This window comes from Somniosus microcephalus, chromosome 6, assembly GCF_052327205.1.
Source record: "Somniosus microcephalus isolate GS21.2 chromosome 6, FLI_Smic_1.0, whole genome shotgun sequence".
Lineage (NCBI taxonomy): Eukaryota > Metazoa > Chordata > Chondrichthyes > Squaliformes > Somniosidae > Somniosus > Somniosus microcephalus.
In genome coordinates this window covers 62,362,632-62,380,183 of record NC_140992.1, presented here as the reverse complement: position 1 = coordinate 62,380,183, position 17,552 = coordinate 62,362,632, and the positions used below count along the sequence as shown (strand labels likewise).

General features: G+C 43.0%; 1 protein-coding gene across 5 annotated transcripts in view; it reads right to left on the bottom strand.

Moving 5' to 3' along the window:
* Nucleotides 1–17,552, bottom strand: part of tbl1xr1a (TBL1X/Y related 1a) — a 223,259-nt gene that overhangs the window by 92,104 nt on the left and 113,603 nt on the right. The window contains exon 1 of one of the 5 annotated variants that reach the window (XM_085990289.1): nucleotides 9,156–9,501. The exons of the other annotated variants lie outside the window; for them this stretch is intronic. The gene's annotated coding sequence lies outside the window, so the exon portion shown is untranslated. Of the gene's footprint in view, nucleotides 1–9,155; nucleotides 9,502–17,552 lie in introns of those variants that run through there. 5 annotated transcript variants of the gene reach the window in all.

Below are 17,552 nucleotides of genomic sequence, written 5' to 3'. Positions count from 1 at the left end.
TGGTTGTAGTTGTTGGGAGGCAATCATCTCAGCCCCAGGACATCGCTACAGGAGTTCCTCAGGGCAGTGTCCTAGGCCCAACCATCTTCAGCTGCTTCATCAATGACCTTTCCTCCACCATAAGGTCAGAAGTGGGGATGTTCGCTGATGACTGCAGTGTTCAGTTCCATTCACAACTCCTCAGATAATGAAGCAGTCCATGCCTGAATGTAGCAAGACCTGGATGACATTCAGGCTTGGGCTGATAAGTGGCAAGTAACATTCACGCCACACAAGTGCCAGGCAATAACTATCACCAGCCAGCGAGAGTCTAACCACCACCCCTTGACATTCAACAGCATTACCATCGCCAAATCCCCCATCAACAACATCTTGGGGGGGTCACCATTAACCAGAAACTTAACTGGACCAGCCACATAAGTACTGTGGCTACAAGAGCAGGTCAGAGACTGGATATTCTGGCAAGTGTCTCACCTTCTGACACCCCAAAGCCTTTCCACCATCTACAAGGTACAAGTCAGGAATGTGATGGAATATTCTCCAATTACCTGGATGAGTGCAGCTCCAACAACATTCAAGAAGCTCAACACCATCCAGGACAAAGCACCCCACTCGATTGGCACCCCATCCACCACCTTAAACATTCACTCCCTGCACCACTGGCACACCGTGGCTGCAGTGTATACCATCTACAAAATGCACTGCAGCAACTCGCCAAGGCTTCTTCAGCAGAACCTCCCAAACCCGCGACCTCTACTACCTAGAAGGGCAAGGGCAGCAGGCGCATGGGAACATCATCACCTGCAAGTTCCCCTCCAAGTTACACACCATCCTGACTTAGAAATATATTGCCGTTCCTTCATCGTCGCTGGGTCAAAATCCTAGAACTTCCTCAACAGCACTGTGGGAGTACCTTCACCACAAGGACTGCAGCTGTTCAAGGAGGCAGTTCACCATCACCTTCGCGAGGACAATTAAGGATGGGCAATAAATGCTGGCCTTGCCAGTGACCCCCACATCCCAGGAACGAATAAACAAAAAAGTGGCCTGTTCTTTTTGGCAAAGATAGCTGACAGTGTAAAGAGGGTTAACAAACTATTTTCAACTTCAGGATCTAAGTGGAGTTATATCCAGGGCTCAGGTGGAGTCCAGTTCAGACAAATAGGACAGAATCTCCTTTTTCTATGTGAAACAAGCTTGGGAAGTTTCAACTCAGTTCTAAGTAGCTGCAGGGCACAACACAAAACAGTCCATAATTCAACACTAAACTGACAGTGACCAATGGGATAGCTGTACGAAACACTGAAACTCACACTGGTGCAGCAGTCTACTGAGCCTAGTATTACAACACTTCATTTGGGCAGGGTGAAAGGTAGTTTAACAGACTACATTATAAATGTTCAAATCCCAGTGACATGGAATCGACACTATTTATTCCACAGCACCAGAGACCAGTTCTGCACAGGTAAACTTGCAAATCCGTTATGGGGAAACTATGTTGCTAACCTGCATGTTTAGCCTTCCTGCAACCAGAACAAATGGCAGCTGGCAACAGTAGTTCTTAATTTGTTGCGCAGCTTCTTCCAAAGAGATCCAGGAAAATCACTTCTTTAGGTAGTTCTAGGCACCTTCAAAATCAACCAAGCCACCTCATTAATCTCACAACTCTGGCACTAAATTCAGGCCTGCCATCTGCAGTGTTGTAATGATAAAGGGCATTTATTCTATATCAGGATATGCTCATCTCTGAAATAACAACAGAAACTGCTGGAAAAACTCAGCAAGCCAGGCAACATCCGTGGAGAGAAAATAGAGTCAACGTTTCAGGTCAAACCCTTTGTCAAGACTGAAGGCCAGGCTGGGAGAGAACAAGAGAGAAGTGAAGAGACATCAAGAGGTATTCAAAACGAGATGAGATGGTGATAGGTCTAGTGGAGACAAAAGACGGCTCTAGATTAGGTGTGAAATGCGCTGGCAGAATGGGAGGCAGCTGCCATGTAGGAGAGAAAAATAAGAGGGGGGGGGTGGGCCAAAACAAAGGTGTGGATAAAAAATAAGTAAAAATGTAATGGGGGCCGAGGTTATGATCTGAAATTGTTGAACTCGATATCGAGCCCGGAAGGCTGTAAAGTGCCTAATCGGAAGAGGAGGTGCTGTTCCTCGAGTTTACACTGAGCTTCCGTGGAACAATGCAAGAGCCCGAGTACAGTGAGGCCTGAATGGGAATGGGGCGGTGAATTAAAATGACAGGCGACCGGAAGCTCGGGGTCATCCTTATCTCGGACCTGGGAGCAATGGTAGCAATTTTAGAGTTAAAAGTTAAAAATTCCATTCCCCAGTATTAATATGCCTCACCTTGTAAGCAGAAAAATCCATTACAAATTAGGAGAAAAAGTAGCATCCAAAACACACACACACACATACATATTCACTCACAGATATACATACTACTATCGGATATAGTTTCACGTATAAGCAAGGGGGGGGGGGGGGCGGAGGAGGAAAGGAAGGGAGGAGGAAAGGGAGAGGGCCCCATTGCTTGTCTTCCAATTCCCCCAACTTTTCCTTCACATTGTGCCTGCCCATCCCTTTGCCAGCCTTTTTTCCCCCCTTCCCACCCATTTACCCTCTCCATCCATGCTGCCCCCTCCCCATCTATTCTGCCTCTTCCTTCCTATCCACATCTAGTGGCAATTGCAGCAGACAAACACCCGCATCTTTTCAATCAAGGCTAAGGTTGTTGTGCACTGCAGGCAGGAACTCTCGTGAATTTCAGTTCAGAGTGAAATTCAACCTTGCCATAAGCACTGGATGAAAACCATTGATGCAGAAAACTTTAACGAGGCAGAGGGTCTTGTGCTACACAGCCTCATCAACATCCAGTGAAAACTGAAAAGTGGCTGCCAAGCCGTGGAAGAACCCAATGTCTTCTTCCAGCCATGCACAACATACGGAGCCTGCCTTGGCCAGAGCTCTTAAGACCCAGAAGACAAGAGTTCAATATCAGTGATCGAAAACTTCTCCACTTGAATTCCAGTCTTTAAGATTTGTTACATCCGGACCTGCCTATTCCATCGCTCTCCTGGCCGGCCTCCCATCTTCCACCCGACATAAACCTGAGCTCATCAAAAAGTCTGCTTCCCGTATCCTAACTCACACCAAGTCCTGTGCACCCATCACCTCCGTGCTCGCTGACCTACATTGGCTCCCAGGACAGCAAAACCTCAATCTTAAAATTCTCATCCTTGTTTTCAAATCCTGCCATGGTCTCGCCCCTCCCTATCTCTATAGCCTCCTCCAGCCCTACAACCCTCCGAGATCTCTGTGCTCCTCCAATTCTGACCTCTTGCACATCCCCTATTTTAATCACTCCACCATTGGCAGCTATGCTTTCAGCTGCCTAGGCCCTAAGCTTTGGAATTTCCTCCCTAAACCTCCCTGCCGCTCTCTCCTCCTTTAAGACGCTCCTTAAAACCTACCTATTTAACCAAGCTGTTAGTTATCTGTCCTAATACCTCAAGTGGCTTTGTGTCCAATTTTGTTTAATAATGCTCCTGTTAAACACCTTGGAATGTTTTACAACATTAAAGGAGGTATATAAATGCAAGTTGTTGTTGTAGATTTGAACTGCAGACCAGATGCTGAAGCCTGACCCCAAATATTTGGAGTTGTAACAGGCAAAGTTATTCAGTCTTCAACTAAAGCTGAAATTCAAAGCCTGGTACAGGCAAATACTAAAGTACATTTATAGTGCTTGCCTGCACCACGATCAACTGGAAATTGTATTTTTATTTTTCCAGTGAGAGAGAGCAGCTTCACATTACTGCCAGCAGGAAGAAGCGTGGAAGACTGTGTTAAGGGGACTGCTAAGATGAATCACACATATTCAAAACTCCCGAGACAAGCAGCATCTCTACGACTGCTCTCGGCTGGATGGTGGGTTTATCCGACACATCAGAAGTTATGACTAAACTATAACAGTGCTCTCGTCAGACTGCATCTTGAGTACTGTATCCAAATACGGTCACCAAAACACATGGGAGACACAAGGCTGCTGGAGGCAGTGCAGTAAAGCACCACAAGACCAATCCCTGGTGTCAAAAGTCTGAGTAATGAGGAAATACTGGCGAATTCTGGGCTGATCAGAGAATCATAGAAACTTGCAGCACAGAAGCAGGCCATTCAGCCCATCGTGCCTGTACTCTTTGAAAGAGCAGTCCCGCTTAGTCCCACACACCCACTTTTTGTCCGTATCCCTGTAAGTTCCTCATCCTCAAGTACCTGTTCAACTCTCTTAAAATGATTTTCTACGCTCTTTACTGGGCTCTAAAAATTAATTTAGACCTCTCTCATATTCCTCTGGGGATTCTTGCCAGCAAGTGGAATATAGTATGTGCTGCAGACATGGTTGAGAAAGCAGTTAAAAAAGCTTATGGGATCCTGGGCTTCATGAATAGAGGGATAGAGTACAGAAGTGTGGAAATTATGATGAACCTGTATAAAACACTGGTTCGGCCTCAACTGGAGTATTGTGTCCAATTCTGGGAACCACACTTTAGGGAGGATTTGAAGGCCTTACAGAGGGTGCAGAAAAGATTTACGAGAATGATTCCAGAGAGGAGGGACTTCAGTTACGTGGATAGACTGGAGAAGCTGGGGTTGTTTTCTTTAGAGCAGAGAAGATAAAGAGGAGATTTGATAGGTGTTCAAAATCACGAGTGCTCTGGACAGAGTAGAGAGAGAAACTGTTCCCATTGGCAGAAGGGTCGAGAACCAGAGGACACAGATTTAAGGTGATTGGCAACAGAAGAAACAACTTTTTTACGTAGCAAGTGGTTAGGATCTGGCATACACTGCCTGAAAGGGTGGTGGAGGCAGATTCAATCACGGCTTTCAAAGGGGAGTTGGATAAGTAACTGAAAGAAAAAATTTTGCAGGGCTATGGGGCAAGGGTGGGGGAGTGGGACTAGCTGAGGTGCTCTTGCAAGGAGCCAGCATGGGCTCGAGGGACCGAATGGCCTTCTTCCATGCTGTAACCATTCTAAGATTCTACCTTGGCGCTGCAATAGATTCAGTGCTTTCCACACACAATTTACTATTCCTTACTTATTGGTTTTTGTCCAAAAATACTTGAACAGTATGCTGGAAAGGAGGCATCTTGGAGATGATCTTAGAGTTATATAAGTAAGGGAATTGTAAAGATAAATCTGGAATATTATTTTAAATTGAGAGGGTAGGAAAATGAGACATGGGTTTAAACTAGTAAAAGGTAAATTCAGGGTTGATGTTGGGAAATTCCTCTTCACACAAAAGAGTGATTAATGTATGGAACAGAATTCTAGGAAGTGTAGTGGAGATGAAAACCCTGGAATCTGTTAAGAAATAACTGGATACTGCAATGGGAGCATTTTGGGATCCTTCTGGATGATTGATTTAAGATGGGCCGAAGGCCTTCCTCAACCGTAATTATCTTGTGACCTTGTAAGTGGAGAATAAAATAAGGAAGTGCTATGCTACTATAAATTCCTTTTAACAAATATTAGGAATCCCTGTTTATTTTTCCAAGTATTTTTCCAAAGTAGCATCAGCTCTATCAAGACACCTCAAATTATTTAGTTCTCTATTGTACAGAACAAACTAATTAATTTCCAATGGGCACTGGGTTACCTAATAATTATTAAGTTTTAATACTGTAGTTATAGTTACACACTCCAAGATATATGTGATTATCAGTCATTATGTTAGAGTCATCATTCCACCATGAATCGTGCCTCCATTCCTATGCAATAGTTTCACTTTCAAACCATACATACCCAGATGCTAGCGAGAGGACTCCTAACCTCCAACAGCCTTTGTACACAGCAAAGCAGCAACCGCCTCCCTTGCTCGACATGGCCGCGACATAGCAAATAGCAACAAAAAAAAACACTACACCAGGATAGCACATTGGCCCGTATTTTCCGGTGCCTACGGGTGCTAACATGGTGCGTACGCGCCTGTAAGGGCCCCGCAAGTTCCGGGTTTTCGTACACAGATCACAGCCATCCCCGGGAAAAGGGCATCCGCAGGCGGAGAGCCCAACTAATGCCCAGCAAATGCCCGTGAAATTCTTATGCCTGGTAAGGCCTGCTTTTACCAGCATAAGAGTTTAAATGAATATAAAAATAATTTTTTTTCAATTATTAAAATAAGTTACGGTTATTTTTAGCCCCTTTGGTATTTTAATTAATTTTAAATATGTAAAAAAGCATTTATTTGGTATGTAAATGTGTTTTTATGTGATCCCCATTCATGCTTATGGGATTTCCGTACGTATGGAATCCCCATAAGCATGAATGGGGATCCTCTTTCTTTCATTGGTTGGGCCGGCCCACGTGATCCCAGGGGAGCTTGCGAAGCGCCTGCGCCCCGGGATACGTGGGCCTCCACACATGTCTATGCGTAGAGGCCCAGGAGTCTCCGTGGATCCCGAGGCAGAAGGTAGGTGTGGCTTTTATTTGCGGGTCGGAGGCATTTCCCTGCGGGAAGCCTTCCGACCGCAAATTCAGGCCCAATTTGTTTGGGAATAGTTTGGTCTTGTTTTTAAACTGGAGGTCAACTGGCCCCCGAGTTGCTGTCAAGATAAGGAGGGAAAACTCACAAAGCAGAAACGTGAGTTGACTAAAGACCAGATGCAGTTGAAAGGCAGTAGCCATATTTGCACCTAATTGCAAGTTACAAAAGCTACCCTTAATCTAAACATGATCATTTCCCCAGCCAGTAGAAACAGGTGGATTAATAGGAAAATTCATTGGCATTCATTGAATTTTTTTTTGAAGAAATATGTAATATAATCCATAATATTTTAAAAGTTTAGTGTATAGCAAGCATTTTGTGCACATTTACACTTTATCCCCATGTCGCAACTTTTCACACCTCCCACTATCACAACTGCCATGCCTAGAGGATAATTCCTAGGTATTACTTTTAACCTGTAGAGAGAGACTGGCATGTAAACTTGCCATTATACCTATCCATCAGTACTCCCAAAGCTAGGTAATTCTGCAAGGCTTTCCAAGTCCTGTCTCTCAGGTCCATTTCTCTGGTTAAGTTAACTCGTCTAGCCAGCTTCTGGGTATGTCTGGTTTCAAAGTGGAACTATTGCACAAGAATGGAGCCACAATTCATAGTGAAATGATGACTAACATAAATGAATGATATATCTTGCAGTGTGAAACTATGACTACAGTATTAAAACTTTTTAGGTTCAAGGTCATCGACCTGAAATGTTACCGCTGTTTCTCTCGCCACAGATGCTGCCTGACCTGCTGAGTATTTCCAACATTTTCTGTTTTTATTTCAGATTTCCAGCATCCGCAATATTTGCTTTTGTAATTACATTTATTTCAGCTGTCATTGCCGCTGCAGGCCTACTTGTCCTCGAGACTGCCCGCCCTTCCTTCCACCCCCAACTTGGAGCTTGCTTTAAACATTCATCTGTCCTGTTCCCAATTGCTCTGCTTGGGCTCCCATTCACCCTGCTGGAGCTGCTCACCCACCTGTCAGGCCCCATGCCATCTGCACTCCCCATTCAAATTGGATGGGCAGGAAGGGAGAGGAGATAGTAGGTGAGGAGAAAGGCATTGGAAGTGATGGCGAGGGGCAAGGGTGGGGGAAGAAAGCTTGGATGGTAGGAGGGAATGTAGGTAAGGGGAGAGGAAATCAGGAAGGGCTCAGGGGTAGTGGGATAAGAATGATGGAGGAGTTGCAGCAAGGAAAAAGGGAATGGTGGGAGGAATGAAGAAGATGGATAATGAAAGAGGATGGGTTAGTGCAAAGTGATGCGAGTGGTGGGAATAGAAAGGGGTAGGGAAAGTGATGGGAAAGAGGATAGGGAGTGAAGAACGACAAAGAGGGGATGGTGGTGAGGGGAGGTCGATATGGCTGAGGGGAAGAGCTAAGGGAACAAGTGGTGTGGTAGGATACAGAGGGCACAAGGGTGATCAGAAAGAGCAGGGGAGACAATGTCATTGAGGGGACACTGGGAAGGATTGTGGAGAAGATGTACAGCATCCTGCACAGATCCACTTCCTCCAAAACCTGCCTGCAGTCATAGTCCAATCCCTTCCCCACCACCCACAATTCAAAATCTGACCTGCAGCCCTAGCAGAATCACTTCCCGCATCAGTGACTACAGTTCAAAAGTACTACAGTGGCTGTGAAGCGCTTTGGGACGACCTGAAGTCATGGAAAGAGCTATATAAATGCCTTTCTTTCTATCACCCAACCCAAAGCAACCCTGGCCAGATTGCTCCAGCGCCACGTGTCACCACCTGAAAATGCGGCGGCTCCCTTCCTTGCCACGGCACACCACCTCCCACCTGGAAGAAAAGAAGAAAAGCGAGAAAGGAGAACAGCAAAGAAACACAAAAGAAAAAGAGAGAAAAAAAAGAGACAAACAGACAGAAGCAGCAACACAAAGACAGCAAAAACAGCAAGAGCCCAACTACTCCGACTTAGCGTAAACAATGCCTTGGTAGATCCACTTTTATATAAATACAAGCACTGGATAAAGGTCGCATCTGGCCAATATTCCTAAACCTTTAACAAGTTTTTCACTCCTCCAAATGGAGCAGTGGTGTGGATTTTCTATATATGCTGCCTAGCAATATACACAAAACCCATACTATTTAGAGTCTCTCAAAATCAACATGCAATACAAAATGGTCTTCAGAGTTACAAAGGTTTAAGGACTTGGCAAAGCCTATGTGAGATAACCAAAGTTCTCCCTACTACATGTTTGTTACCAAGGTCAATGAAGAACTTTAACAACAATTATCTTCACTCACTGACGTATGATAATATATCGCACTGACCTTTAAAGTCACAGTAAATAGAAGTACTGGAGTCTCGGCGTGAAAAAAATCACTGAGCTGAGAAAAAACACTCATTGCCCATTTCTATTTTAAACTTACAACTCATCTACAAAATGTGACTTCAGCTACAATTCTATAATGAAGAACATGCTCAAGAGTGCAATACGTACTGATTACCATACAAGTAAGAAAACATTGCAAGGCTATTAATATACTTTGAAGACTGGATGACAAATTGTAAACAAAATCTTAAGCAGTTTACAGTCATTTAAATTCCAAGATAGTCTTGAACGGACTTACAAACAGCTTTCATAATACATAGTTTTTCATTCTCCTCTTCCCAACCTTGACTCCTGGAATGACAGATCTGAGCAACTGGTTGTCAAATATGTCTGACACTAAACTTCAAAGTGTGTAATGGGAAGGTTAACTGAAAATATAGTCTGTCCTCAGGAAGAAACCTGGAAGTGTCAAACCAAACAGAGCTCATTGCTCCAGTTTAAAGCACAAATGTAAAAAGCTATGTGGCTGATGTTTAGTTTACAGGTTACTGGGTTCTAGCTTTACAATTTAATTCAAAAATAAGGAACACTTCCAACAAATAGCAGCTGCAGCTAATTTGCAAATCTGTAGACACCTGGGGGTAAAAATTCGGTTGCTTTGCACCTCCCGTTAGCGCCCCAAGAGGGCGCTAACGGGCCACCCACGCCTCAAGAAATACAACGGGAGGTTAGCGGCGGCGCTAACCAGTAGTGCCCCGCGTCGCTGCCAGCGATGACATCATCACCATGCGCAGCGCCCCGACTTACCGCCGGACGCTATGTCCGACGGGGCCAGGGGGGCCTACCTGCGGCCGGAGAGGCGCTATTTAAAGGCTGCCTGCCTGCGCTCCCGTCCCCGGCCTCCTGAACGCCCCCCCCCCCCCCGCACCCGCGGCGTTCTGGCTGCGCTCCAAGAGCCCGGCACTTCTCGAGTGCCAGGCTCTTTTGCCAGCATTCCAATCCCCTGGGGCCCAGCTGCGCAAGGCCTCTCCCCTTTAAGAAGGGGAGGAAGGCCGACGTGCCACTATATTTCCTCGCAGCACCCCAAGAGGGATGCGGGGTGCTTCCAGTAGCGCCCTGCTTCCCTCTTGGGGTGCTACCGGTGAATTTCCGGCATGGGGGTGCTAAATTTTCCGGGGCATAAAGGTAGCGCCCCAGCGAAATTAATGGGGCGCTACTCAATTTTTAGCCCCTGATCTTCAGGTAAATGAGGCCTCTTTGCCATTATTTCTGAAGGTCTCTCTTTCCTGTATTGTTGCCCACCTGTTGGTACATGCTACATGTTCTGTGCTTCAATAAAAGTAACTATTGGCCTAATTTTAAAAAAAAATGATAACGGGGCGATAACAAAACAAGAGAGAACTCATCATTGAACACTGAATACTATCTGCAGTCAAATCATAATTAATCAGCACATCAAAACTGGTGTGTCAAAAAGGTCACAGAGAACATCTAGAGAACGAGTGAATTAGTGGCGATAGGAATCAAATGCACGTACAACAGAAGATTGGAAGTGTGTCATTAGAAGTTACTCAACAGGTTCAAGAACAAAAATTTGCTGAAGACAAGACATGATTTGGAAAGTGAAAAAAAAATCACAGTTCAAACAAGAACATTTTAGTGTTTATTTAAGCATTTCCTTCACTTCATAGGAAAAAAGTAAATTCTTATTTTGTGCGCGATTCAACTTCCGATGAATGCATGTTGCCCTGGCTCAATCATCCTGGTACTTATCTCCTGACCTCTTCCAGCAACCACAATTTCCCTTGCTACGCAGAAGGGATGGACCTAAATAACTGCAAACCCCAGTACTCGCCAGCAGCTGTGAAACTCATGACCCACTCTTCACCCAAACCACAGGACACTGCCAACTTGAGCAAACGTTCAGGATCAGATGACGACAAACTCCAGCCCCCAGCAAAGCCAGAAATGGAATACTGACGATTGGAGCTGAAGAAAGCACAGAGCACCAACATAACAAGGAAGCAGGATGCCACAGGTATGCAGCTGCATGGGGAGCAAAGGAAGCTGAAATATCCAAGTACTGTATAGCAGCACGAGTGTCATGGATGGTATACGAAGGTATAATGCATACATGTCCTGTAATTTTTGGAGGGAAAACTATACCCACTTTTGTATAGCATGTAATTGAAGGTATATGGAGTACACCTACTTTTTAATTTTGGAGGATAAGGCTCTGCTTCCAAAAGCACAAGGTGACAAATCACACAAGTTTACTGCCTATATTGACTTGGCCTTCTGATATTTAAGGGAGTATTAGGGACCGGCCAATAAAATGGGACTGCAGTCTTTTCTGGTCCAGTACTTTCCTATGTTCCTATCTTTATCCTCCCAACCAAGATTCAATTAAACCAATTTAGATCATATACAGAACGCGCGTGTGTGTGTGCGTGCGTGCGCGCGTGCGAGTGAGACCAGGAAATATAAATGCAACAAAAATAGTGGAAGAAAGGAGAACTCCAAATCAACGATTGGGATTCCACCTGCAAAGCTACGCGCACAATCTTAACCAGTAATAAATGAAAAGGATATTGGCAAAGGGTGTTTGCGACATCCATGAAAGTCATCAAGCACCCCATCAAGCCAGACTCCTAAACTTCCCATTGTGACCTTAACATTCATAAGTGCTTGGGTTTCCTCCAAGCATAGCCCTTCAGTACATCCCGTTGAGTTGGTGTCAGGAGAACCCCCTACCAGCCGAGTTAATGTGGACTATGGCACTATTGCAGATATTCCAATCCAAGAAAATTATGTCCCTGAAACTGAGCAAGAAAAAAAATCAAAATTTGATTTACCATTCTTGGCTAGCACATCAATAGCAGCCTCCACAGAGGTTACATACAAAACACTGACATTTTAGTACTACAAACAGACAAGATAACAAAAATAGATGAATACATACAAAAACAACTAAGAGCAAAAAGGGATGGTGAGAAAAGAAAAGCACAGGAGCAAAAGCAGAATAGAGGGAGTAAAAGAGTGACAACAATGAGAGACGGGGGAAATCCAGAATTTTTGGTGTACCAAAACAAGGAATCCTAGATGAATAGTATTGTTTGTTCTCTTACCCAGATGCAGTAAAGATTGCACTACAAACGTCTCCTTACCCCGAAAGGCTGAAACTTCATTCATGTTATGTTGAAAGCTTACACATTTGTTTTCCTAGACCACATCCATAACTTCTGGTAAACTTCAACATGCACATACAAAATTGTGAGATAATAGTGTTGTCACTAGGCTTAGGTAGCAATAAATTACAAGAACAAATTGCACTTGAGACAATATACTTTAATGTTGAGCCACTATATTTCTTGTCCAACAATTGTAATTCAGTACATTAGACCCTTGTACACACTTCTAGCTGTTGACCCGATTATATATGCATAATATTCCTACTTGTGCACGAACTGGCTTTCCTGCTCGTAGTGGTGCATTTTGCATTCTCAGTTACCAATACCAATTTTCCCATAGTGGCACTAATTAAGGCTATTATTTTGGATGGGCGATGCTGCATCACTTGATCAGGAGGGTAACTGTACAAAATATAGTGCATGATAAGGAGTACAACACCATTAACTTACAGGAAGAAAGACTTAATAAAAAGTTGCACGCTTCGCTGGGTTGTAACAAAGATATGTAAATAAATAACATTTTATTATTCTTGAATGTAATTCTTATGCAACAATTCAGAGTTGCAAAGCTTGTTTAAGAGTCATTCAAAATGTAGTCAGAAAATGGAGAGAAAAATAACCTTAAATTTTCCATTAGGTAGTTCAGAGCCAATTACACAGCCTCCAAACATTATTTGATCACGAGTCTTTTTTAATGATACCAGAAACATAACAGAAAGTGCCTGATATCACTAAAACATGTACGGAATAGCCTGCCTCACATTATTAGTGCACATTAATTGATATCTACGAACCCATGATTGGAGCTGAAACTGCTATCCATCAAAAACACATTTTTGCACATCTGTTGAATCCAAGACACAACATTCGATCTCAAGGTTGATAAAATTAAATTAAATGAAACTTATGTCTTCCAGGTTGATGGCCTGGCACTGATAGTTTGACTTTCTAAATGCAAAAGTAAATCAGTGCTCAAAACTATGTTGGTCCACCACATCAGTGCAACTGGCTAGTGATTTTGTTACACTATACTTTCAAACTGCTACCACACCCTAGAAGCTTGCAGTGCATGCTTTTCACAAATTCCTTCAAAACACAAAAGTATATACAGGTTACAGAGTTTTAATGGCCCGAATTTTGCGGTCAGCGGAGAAACGACTGCGCTCGCCGCTGACCACCAAGATTCAGCGGGCTCTGTGGCGTCATTTTCCCCTATTACGACATCAATTTCATTCTGGCACCATGTAATGGGGATTTCTGGCATCAAGGAACAGTGAAGTCATCAAGCAGGCTAAGCAGCCAATCAAATTAAAGAATTTTCAGACAGCAAACCAGGAAGTAACAAGCAGTTTTTATCATTCATTTTTTATAATTTTACAGAAAATGAAACAAAGATTGGGACATACACATGGGATTAAGGTAGAAGTTGAAATATCAAACTTTAAAAAAAAAAAATATTTTACAAATCTATGGAATTATCGTGGAATGGAGAAATTTGACATTCCACAAATATAAAATTAGTTTTTCAGAGCCAGAGGTGTTATTCAGCACTAATTATGACTTAGCATGGCATTAAAAACCCAATTACACCTCATTCAACAAGGCTTAACTTTTTCAAGGGTTTTTACAGCGAGGAGAGTGCAAAAGTGGAAATTTAGTCAATTCAGTGATTTCGAATTGATTTCCATCTGCGAGAGTGCAACAGCGCACCCTGGGGAGGAGCAGGGTATCACTTCAGGTTTTCCGCGTTAAATGCGCATGTGGTGCAGACTCCAAAAGCGGCCGTCAGTTGTTAGAGTAACGATGGCAAACGCTGACACTTTCGTCGTCATTACAACTGCAAATTCCAGGCCAATGTTTTTTTTAATAACTGCAGAGCAGGTTTTTTTTGGCACCTATGGGTCTTGCTATCTAGCAATCTATTCTGCTATCTATTCTGTAACTTTACTTGCGAAACTGATAATACATGCAAAATTCCATTAAACACTTTTATGCAATCTATTACTGAGTTGTAATTTAACAGCAACCAAGAGCTACTGATGCTTCATTTTTTGCTACTGATAAAATTACTAGTAGCGGTACAACAAACGTTTACTATACTGCACAAGCCTTCTAGATGATCTGTTAACTCCTGGATACAGTTGCAAATGAACATATGGGCATCATTAGTAATGAACATGACACTCTCTCCACTAAGAGTTTCCAGTCATAGCATCTGCAATTAAGACAAACCCTGCCTTTCGATCTATTTCATTTCCCTTCCAGTTTTGAAAAAAGGGTTAGACCCGAAACGTCGACTGTAATTTCTCTCCACGGATGTTGCCTGGCCTGTTGAGTTTTTCCAGCATTTTCTGTTATTCTCCTTTTATATTTGACGTTTTTCAGCAGTTGGCCCAAGACAGGAGAAACTTTTACTGCTGTGTTCAATGTCTGAGAACTAAAAATGAAATTTTTAATACAGCATAACCAAAGGGGAAGTGGTTTTAGTTTTTGGAACAGACCACAGTCATTTACTACTATAAACTCGAGCTGCTTATGACAACACTCACAGCCAAACCAGCTATTACCAATTATGGACACCAGCTGCTAGTGAAAAGAAATGCTCTAATAAAAAAAACTTCTAAAAACTAAACTTTAGTCACTAGCTTTCAAGTTCATTTTTTTTTTACAAATTAAAAATCAAATCCAAATAGGTTGTCCTGAGACAGTCACAAAACGGCATGCAACACAGAGACAACCCCAAAGAGACAACGGTCTGCAATTTCCTGTGTATTTGTGGCCAGAGACACGCGCAAAATGGCACAAATCAAATAAACGGCCTAAAAGATTGCAGAATTTTGGGCATAAGTGAGATACTTCCCCTCTGGGTATGCTGTATTGAAATTTTTCATTTTTAGTTATCAGACAGTGAACTCAGCATTAAAAGTTTCTTCTGTCTTGGGCCAACTGCTGAAAAAGGGCAAATATAAAAGGAGGCTTTGTCTTACTTGCAGATGCTATGACTAAGTACAATATGTCCAAATCTCAAGCTTTTGTGGCCCCAAGTTACAAAGCCTTACACGCGTGTTTCCTGCAATTCTGCTGGCTCAGAGGCTCTCTTCAAATTATGACCAGAGTTTCAGGCGCAACAGGAAACAAATAATTTTCCTGGTGTTTCATTTCAACTTTTGAGCAGTTTTTGTTTAATTAAAAAAATTATCCTCACTCGCACCTGCATTGTATTTTCTGTTTCTCTGAATTCATTTTTATGACACAAGTATAAGTCAAATTAAAAACTGAAATGCTTCCCCAATTACAGGTTCTGAAACATGCTGTGCCTAATGTGCATGAATAATGGTTTAATGAGATGAAACTTTTTTCATACATGAAGAAGAAATATATGGTGTGTGTTGGGCACTTTCCTTGGGCCTGATAATTTACACCGATTCCGCTAATATATGCCCGTTTTGCATTTAGGCGTATTCTAATGAGATTCACAGGAAATTTGAGCGTAACTTGACATCAGCAGAATGGGTGCATTTTTTTGTGATCTAACTTCCGGGTTGTACTTATGGAGGAAATTCCCAGCCAGCATTTATTTGAATACATCCTCAATTGCGCTGTTTGCTTTAAAGTGTATCAAAGTTTTAGGAATTCAGCTACACTTCAGATGCCAAAAGAGATAGCAGGCCATTATACCAGTTGGTACACATCCAGTTTGTGTATTTTGCATATAAATCACATATGCTGATCCAGGTGATTAGTAAATTCATGCTTTTTTTAAAGAAAAAAACTTGAAGCCCTCTTTGCAATGGAGTAGTACATTAGATTTGCACATATTTGAAAAGGCAATTGTGACCAAATGGAGAGGTTTACCCTTCACATGCAGTAGATTAAAGAATATTAGATTGGAATGGGAAGTTTCTTTGATTTGCACCAGGAGAAAGAAGAAAGGATGTTTGCTGCTACTGGGGCTGGTGTTCTATTTTTCACAGTACACAGTTTATTTTACCAATTGCTTATCTTGTGTGCATGAGAATTTGTCCCAAGGGATTCCCATCTATTTGCATGAAACCTTTGTTTCACCAAATTATTTCCTGTAGTATATCCTGTATAGCAAATAATTTCTGCTCCAATCTGGAGGTCCAAGGAAACATAGAAACATAGAAGATAGGAGCAGGAGTAGGCCCTCGGCCCCTCGAGCCTGCTCCGCCATTCAATGCGATCATGGCTGATCATCCAAATTCAGTACCCGGTCCCCGCTTTCTCCCCATACCCCTTGATCCCTTTAGCCTTAAGAAATATTACCAACTCCTTCTTGAATATATTTAATGAATTGGCCTCTACTGCCTTCTGTGGTAGAGAATTCCACAGGTTCACCACTCTCTGGGTGAAGAAATTCCTCCTCATCTTTGTCCTAAATGGCCTACCCCTTATCCTTAGACTGTGACCCCTGGTTCTGGACTCCCCGACCATCGGGAACATCCTTCCTGCATCTAGTCTGTCCAGTCCTGTCAGAATTTTATAAGTTTCAATGAGATCCCCTCTCATTCTTCAAAACTCCAGCGAGTACAAGCCCAATCGACCCAATCTCTCCTCATACGTCATTCCTGCCATCCCAGGTAGCAGTCTGGTGAATCTTCACTGAACTCCTTCCATGGCAAGAACATCCTTCCTTAGATAAGGCAACCAAAACGGCACACAATACTCAAGATGTGGTCTCACCAAGGCCCTATACAACTGGAGCAAGACATCCTTGTTCCTGTGCTCAAACCCTCTCGCTACAAAGGCCAACATCCCATTTGCCTTCTTAACCGCCTGCTGCACCTGCATGCTTACCTTCAGCGACTGGTGCACAAGGACACCCAGGTCTCGTTGCACTTCCCCTTCTCCCAATCTATTGCCATTCAGATAATAATCTGCCTTCCTGTTTTTGCCACCAAAGTGGATAACCTCGCATTTATCCACGTTATATTGTATCTGCCATGCTTTTGCCCAATCTCCCAACCTGTCCAAATCATCCTGGGGTTTCTTGACATCTTCCTCACAGCACACACGCCCACCCAGCTTTGTGTCGTCTGCAAACTTGAAGATATTACATCTAGTTCCCTTGTCTAGATCATTAATATATAATTGTGAATAGCTGGGGTCCAAGGACTGATCCCTGCGGTACCCCACTAGTCACTGCCTGCCACTCGGAAAAAGACCCGTTTATTCCAACTCTTTGCTTTCTGTCTACCAAATAGTTCTCTACCCAAGTCAATACCTTGCCCCCAATCCCATGTGCCTTAACTTTACACGCTAATCTCTTATGCGGGACCTTATCGAAAGCCTTCTGAAAGTCCAAATACACCACATCCACTGGTTCTCCCTTATCTATTCTCCCAGTTACATCCTCAAAAAATTCCAGTAGATTAGTCAAGCATGATTTACCTTTTGTAAATCCATGTTGACTTTGTCCGATCCTGTCACTGTTTTCCAAGTGCTCTGCTATTACATCTTTTATAATGGACTCTAGCATTTTC